Genomic DNA, 6,000 nt, shown 5'->3' with positions numbered 1-6,000 from the left:
CGGGCTCTAGGCACGCGAGCTTCAGTAGTTGTGGCTCGTGGGCTCAGTAGTTGTGGCGCACAGGCTTAGTTGCTCCACGGCATATGGGATCTTCCTGGGCCAGGGCTCAAACCCGTGTCCCCTGCATTGGCAGGTGGATTTTTAGCCACTGCGCCACCAGGGAAGCCCTAAAAATTTTATTTGACTAATTAATCAATGAAGGAAGCAGATAAACATTGTATTTTGAAGAAGAGACATATTTATAAATCAGAAATACTGAAATGAATGTGTAAATGGAAGCAAACTGATTTTTCCACAGGGGCTAGGGAAATCAACTGGACCTCTACCAGACAGGACAGAATTCTCACATCTATGTGAATCATCTTGCATTGCTATCAATAACTTACAACTGAAAAAGTTATAAAATAGCTCAAAGGCAATGAAAGATTAGAATCGCATAACCTGAGGGCTGTCCTCTAGACAATGCCTAGCTCTCCAGTAAAGCACCTCCACAGCATCTCTTTTCCTTAGGCACCATTTACATGGGGGTAGCTTAAATGTCAGGGTTTCCGGGATTAATATTAACTCCAACGCTTCTTTTTCCTTGTTTCTCTCAGGGTTATTTGGTCCTTATGTAAACAGGGCTCCTGGAGGCCTGCACGGCCTGCCAGGGTTCCAGTATGGGGTGGAGAAGTCAGGCCTCCTCTGGGACCCTCCCCTTGTCATAATGACAAAGGCTTCATTTGTATTGCTGTAAGGGGCAGGGGTGGGGGAGGGGAGATTGAAGCTCGAAGATTGGTACGGGGAAGTTGCAGGAAAGACAGGATAGGATCAAGTTGTGAAGTGCCTTCTCTGCTGTGCTAAGGATTTCAATCTTGACCTCAAAGGCAATGGAGAACAACCACAGCCATTTTTTAATTATTATTATTTTTTATTTTTAATAGATCTTTACTGGAGTATAATTCCACAAGATGAGACATGCCATCTCTGCATTTCACCTCCCCCCTCCTATCTCCTGACACATCTTCAGTTTCCTTACTGTGGTGTGTCTTTCATACTCCCTCCAGTTATATAAGGGCAATCCAGCCCTGGTCACTTCACTGACCTATTCAAAAGACTGTGGTTGTATATATGCATTCGCCACAGCAAGGAAACTGAAGATGTGTCAGGAGATAGGAGGGGGAGGTGAAATGCAGAGATGGCATGTCTCATCTTGTGGAATTGTCTTGAATAAATGACTTTTAGAGAATTTTCTGCCCATCACAAAGAGACACCTTTCACTCTTCTCCTTAAAATGTCTCCAGACTGTCCCGCTATCACTTCCTGGCTCCTTGGGGCTTTCTTTCTCCAATAGCTGCTAAGCTAGGAGAACATTCAGCCACCAACCTTTGTCCAACACCGACTCACTCATATCTGCACTGCTTAACACCTTGGAACCACCCATAAGGAGGGCACAGCAGCAATGATTGCATTTTATGGAGGAAAATCAGCCTTGTGGAGGGCTTGACTGAATGGCCTAGGGTCACCCAGCTGGTAAGTTGTCTGGCCCGAGTTGGAAGCCAGGTCCCTGGAACTGTGCCTGCTCTTGCTGGATACCACACAGCCTCCCTTACATTCCGGTCCCAAGTCTCCTCTTCTATTCATAGAAAAACGGGAGTGGGTGGATATTACATGGGATAGTCATCATTTTCTCTCTCAATTCTAAAATTCCGGGCAGCTTTTCTAGTTTTATTTGCAATTCCACAGAGACATTTAGCAGGTTTGTAAGTTGCATCCTAGCTCACTCATTTTAGAAAATGAATTTTTATATTCACTCTCAAGCTGGTCATCTGTTTTTTTCAGAAGCTGCTGTCTCCCAAGGTGCAGAATCTGAAATGACAATCAGGATATTAAGAGAGATGAAGGTGAAGAATAGACTAAAAAAGGAATAATTGTTCTGTTGGTCGTTTGGCCAAGGAGTAAGACAAAAATCAATTATAAATAACTTTTAACTCATTGAGTTGACTTTTCTCTTATAATCAAGGTAAAACTCAAATTGAAGATGGCTAGAAAGAAGATAAATTTTAATTTCCAGAAAGGCCCCTTCAGCCATCACACAGGTAACAGATGGGTTCCCAGCTAGTTATCTATCTGGCTTTTTTTGATGATATTAGCTGCAATTAGAGATACTCCGAAAGCCTCAAAAAATGGCCTTTTTAAAAGTTCATTTTATCAAGTGGGAGCATCTTGTAGTCTCTGGGCTCCTGTTGAAACTTTTATAATTAACTGACATGACAAGATAAAGATATTAACTCAAATGGCTTCCGTTTTTTCTTTTTTCTTTTTTTTTTTTTTTTCGTTTTTTCTTTTGCCTTGTTTTACTAGGAGAATTTTATTCTTCCATAGCGTGTGAGTAAAAAACCAGAAGTTTGGGCATCTGGGAAGACAGCCAAGAAATGTCACCCCATGAAAAAACAAAAACCATAGGAATAAAAACGATGACATTAACTAACTTCTGAGGAAATAACACATTTAAGTGATGATGGGTAAGTGAGAAGCATTAGACCAGAGCAAGATTCCTCGAAGTGAATTGTAAATAGAAACCTACTAGAAAGAAAGATTTCTATGGCCAAATAATTTCTGCAAATACTAATTTAAATCTTGTTGAAACACATTCTTTATTGTAGCACTTCTCAGAACTGTTAATATGTTAACGTACATGGTGAAGAGAAGCTATAGTGGTAGGTATTTGCCAAATATGTTTTATCACAGAATCTTTAGTTTTGGTAAAGAAACCTACTTTGGTAAACTCCATACTAGAATGTTTTTTTTTAAATTTCAACAAGGGATTCTGATTGTCTGCTAGTATATATTTCTACAAATAAATTTATTTATACAAATAAGTTTATACAAAAAATTTATTTACACAAATGAATTGTAACATACCTCAGTATGTGCTGTGATTACAGAGAAGGAGAACTGAAAAAGAGAACTGGGTAGTAGGAAGAATTTGTCTCAGGCTCACCAAGCATGTCTCTGTAGCTGGGGGTGTTATTTGCTACAGCAGCCATAACAATGTATTGTAGACTGGGTGGCTTAAACAACAGAAATTTATTTTCTCTTGTTCTGGAAGCTACAAGTCCAAGGTCAAGGTATCAGCAGGATGGGTTACTTCTGAGGCCTCTCTCCTTGGCTTGCGAATGTCTTCATTCTCTCTGTGTCTTCACATGGTCTTCCCTCTGTGCTTGTTTGTATCCTAACCTCTCTTCTCATAAGGACACGAGTCGTACTGGAATGAGCAGCTGTAATGACTTCATTTTACCTTAATTACCTCTTTAAAGGCTTCACCTTCAAATACAGTCACCTACTGAGGGTTAGGACTTCAACACATGAATTTTGAGAGGGCACAATTCAGCTCCTAATACTGGACTGGAAACATAAATTACCAAGAGCTCACTACACAGTCTGTAGAGATTATAACATTCTTTGCACTCCAACCCAATCCTTTTTTTAAAAATTTTTATTGGAGTATAGTCGATTTACATTGTTGTGTTAGTTTCAGGTGTACAGCAAAGTGAATCAGTTATACATATACATATATCCTGTCTTTTCCAGGATTCTTTTCCCATACAGGTTATAACAGAGTATTGAGTATACCCCAATCCTTCCTGAGCAGCCTTCTGAACCTGAGATGGTTTCCCCGAGGATGTTCCAACTGGGAGGAACCAGACTCACAGCCAGACACAGTCTCGTTGACCATTATGCTTCCCAAGAAACTTAATATGCATCAGCTTGATGGCTTGTGAACTAATCTCTTGAAAGTTTGGCTGAGGTGACTCAGTTTCCCTGGTCCTGATCACACCTCATTGGATGGATAAAATGTGGTTTTTAAACTAACAAAGCCATGGACGAGATATGCCCTTGTGGTGCCTCTACCACGGGAGCAGAGGGAAAGGAATGATCTCTGATAGGAGGTCACCCATGGAGAGCGACTCTGTATAATAACGGCTCACGTGTTCTGAACAGCGTTGGGCATTTCACATCAGTATCATCTCATCTATTGCTTATAACATCTCTTTGAGATAAAGGTACTATTATTCCATCTAGATTGTAGATGAGGAAATGGAATTCTAAAGAAGGTATTTATTACAGACAAATAGGGAATAATTTGAAGGGAATAATCAAACAAGTAGGGAATAATCCTATGCTCTTAGCTATCATCTCACATGCAGTTTGTACGCTCTCACTTGATTTTGTAAAGGAGCAGAAACTGTTTTTCTACCCTCTTAGGTACTGTAGCTAGGGCCTGTGATTTAAACTGAAAAAAGAGGAATTCCCTGGCAGTCCAGTGGTTAAGACTCCACGCTCCCAATGCAGGGGGCATAGGTTAGATCCCTGGTTGGGGAGCTAAGATCCTGCATGCCACATGGTGCTGCCTAAAAACAAACGAACAAACAAGAAAACCTGAAAAAAGACAAAATAGCAGGAGAAAAGGCAGACAGATTTTATTAATATATTTACGTGCATGGGGGATTCACGGAAAAGAAGTGAAAACCCAAAGACGTGGTTAGATTTGGGGCCTTATATATCATTTTAACAAAGGGTGATGAATTGTGAAGAAGTGATTAGATAAAGGAAATGAGGGTTGGAGCTCCTGGGGCAGGGGGTAAACTGTGGGAAGTTGACTAGGAACTGGATGGTAGATAGGGTTGTTAAGTAAGATTTGTTATGCTGACTCTGTGACTCCTGGTGCCCTCTACAGAGATTAAGTTAGTTCTCTTCCTGCTTTGGGAGAGAGGAACACTTTTACAAATGGAAATTTATGTCACCTTTATGAAAGGCAATATACGCCCTGGTTTTGGCAGAAAGGGAAAGGGCGGAGAGCTCGCTCTTCCTGTGTCTGCTGTTTCTCAATTGCCTTTAACTTAAAATAATCAAAATAATACTATGCCAAAGTGGTGTATTTGGGGATGACGTATTTGGATCCCCTTCAGATTCTACAACACTTAGAGTTGAGGGAAATGAAGGCAGGAATTGTCCAGGGTTACAAGGTTAAGAAGCAGAAACTAGATAATAAGCTGATCTCTCTGACTTCAAAACCACTAGTGGGCTTCCCTGGTGGCGCAGTGGTTGAGAGTCCGCCTGCCGATGCAGGGGACACGGGTTCGTGCCCTGGTCCGCGAAGATCCCACATGCCGCGGAGCGGCTGGGCCCGTGAGCCATGGCCGCTGAGCCTGCGTGTCCAGAGCCTGTGCTCCGCAACGGGAGAGGCCACAGCAGTGAGAGGCCCGCGTACCGCAAAAAAAAAAAAAAAGAACCCACTAGTATATGTACCATATAAATAGAATTTTTTAAAATAAACTTTTAGTTTTAGAACAGTTTTAGATTCACAGAAAAACCGCAAAGATGGTACAGCGAGTTCTTAAATATTCTGTATCCCTATTATGAATGTCTTACATCAGCATGGGACATTTGTTACAAAGAGGGTTCTTAGCAAGTGACTAGACTGAGGCACTGAGAGGAGAGAGGAAGTTTAGAAACTGAAGATTAAGAGGAGGAAGAGGAGTTGGATTCCGTGAATTCTGAGGTCCCTTCTCACGTTGAAACCAGGGGTCTGGCATCTGCAGGTAGAAAACTAAGACAGGCTTTCCTCCTGTATCAACTTTATTTCTTTAATTGCTCATTTCAAGCTAAAGCCTTAAACAGAATCCTGATTCCTACTCCCTGGAGGCATTTCTTTGGCCAGAGTCACTGATTTAATGAAGATATAAACATTTCTTGTGGGAACAGATCCCAGCTCACTGCTTTGTCCACACTTGCTTCTATGAAGAAGTTCTGTCCTGTTTCTTCTCTTCTACACTGTGTTTTCTACTGTTTTTCTGGCTCCTTTGCATCCAGCTGTGGTGAGATAAACAAAAGTAAAAGGTTTTTTCTTGATTCTCCTGGAGCATTTTAGTAAATACAGGTGAGAACTCACTCAGTACACAATCCCCTTTTTGGCCAAAGCAGTACCCATTTCTGCATTTATCTTAGGGTGAAAGT

This window comes from Orcinus orca, chromosome 5, assembly GCF_937001465.1.
Source record: "Orcinus orca chromosome 5, mOrcOrc1.1, whole genome shotgun sequence".
Lineage (NCBI taxonomy): Eukaryota > Metazoa > Chordata > Mammalia > Artiodactyla > Delphinidae > Orcinus > Orcinus orca.
Note: the sequence above shows the minus strand (reverse complement) of the source record.